This window comes from Bison bison, unplaced genomic scaffold, assembly GCF_000754665.1.
Source record: "Bison bison bison isolate TAMUID 2011002044 unplaced genomic scaffold, Bison_UMD1.0 scf7180017864368, whole genome shotgun sequence".
Lineage (NCBI taxonomy): Eukaryota > Metazoa > Chordata > Mammalia > Artiodactyla > Bovidae > Bison > Bison bison.
This window is the reverse complement of record NW_011494940.1, coordinates 1,368,240-1,369,621: the sequence shown is the minus strand read 5'-3', so window position 1 is coordinate 1,369,621 and position 1,382 is coordinate 1,368,240. Positions and strand designations below refer to the sequence as shown.

General features: G+C 58.4%; 1 protein-coding gene across 1 annotated transcript in view; it reads left to right on the top strand.

Annotated features, from left to right (window-relative positions):
- Positions 1-1,382, top strand: part of VSX2 (visual system homeobox 2) — a 19,915-nt gene that overhangs the window by 17,059 nt on the left and 1,474 nt on the right. The gene's annotated exons all lie outside the window — the stretch shown is intronic.

Here is a 1,382-nt window from a genome sequence, read left to right as displayed (position 1 = left end):
CTTATTTTTCAATCAGCCCAGGGCTGCCCCTGGGGGTGACTCTTCTTTTGCCGCCTCCTGAATAGAGCTGGAGCAATTTTTCATCAAAAGCTGAACCCTCCGCCGCCCGGAGGGCGGGGGGCGGGGGCCCAGAGGGAGGGGCGGGGACCTGGTCCAGACGAGGGAATGGAAATCGCCCAGGAAACTAATAGATTTTTCCGAACCCGCCTCTGCCCTCCCCTCCCCCCCACCGCACCCTCTACTTCTGGGGTGCTTGGGCGTCTCACCACCATTACCACCACCCCAGGAGTCAGAGCCTGTGGAGCGGCTGTGAGAGGAACACAAGGGGGACACCGGGACCCCAGGTCCTTCCTGCGTCCACCCGTCTCCCACGGACTGTTCACCAGCTTGAGGGACAGTGCAGCTGGCCTGGCCCTGACTCCTGTCAGCTGCCGGAAACCTCAGGAAAGCTGCTTGGGGGGACCAAGACATAACCCCCTCCTCCAAGCATGGCCGGGACCTTGGGATCGCCTCCAAAAACCCGGCTGGGTGTCGCTGATAGATCCAGCGAACCCCGTGCTCATTCCCACCCTGCAGCAGTCAACTTCGGGGCCAGAGAAGCGCCCCCTAGCGGTTATCTCCCACCGCGGTCTTCTAGGTCCCCACCTTTACGTGCTCTACTCTTCACGAAGAATTTTATCTTCCCTCCCTGACTGAGGGATGGCTGCCCAGCTCCTCCAACTATCACTCAGGGTTAAAGTCCAAACCTGTGGAAAGTGGGTGAGCGGAGGCCCCACAGGGATTGATCAGGACAGGGCAGAGAAGGGAGACTGACTCAGGCCTCCTGGGAGGGTCCCCTGCGCAGGGCTCTGGGTAGGTTCAGGCTTCCTGACACCTGGATGAAATGCCTTGTGCTGCCTGAGTCCACACTCACCTCGCCCGCCTGGGACTGCCCTGGCCTCTGGAGTTCTGGTGTGGAGGAAGAGCCTGAACCAAAGGCACTGCTAGTTCATCCCCTGAAAAGGACTGTGTCCCTCTGCAAGTCAGACAGGGATGCTGGAGGTGTGAACCCTTGTATGAGAGCTATGAGGCTCAGGTTTCTCAGCGGCAAACAGGACCACATGGGAACTGCCCAGCTGCAAGACCCAGTCCGGGAGGCATCTTATTGCATCACCCTAAACTGCTTTGATTGAAAAAAAATATTTTTTTTGCCCATCATATTCTCGCAGAACTTGTATCTCACTCTGGACACCCTGAACCAAGAGGAACCCCAGGGGTACCGAGGGGTGGGTGAGCTTAAGTAAGGATGCCCTTACTTGGAGAAACCAAAGTCACCAGGGAATGGGGCCACTGGCAATCAAAGAGGTGTGGCCCTTAGCTCCAGGCAGGCAGACACGGGGGGG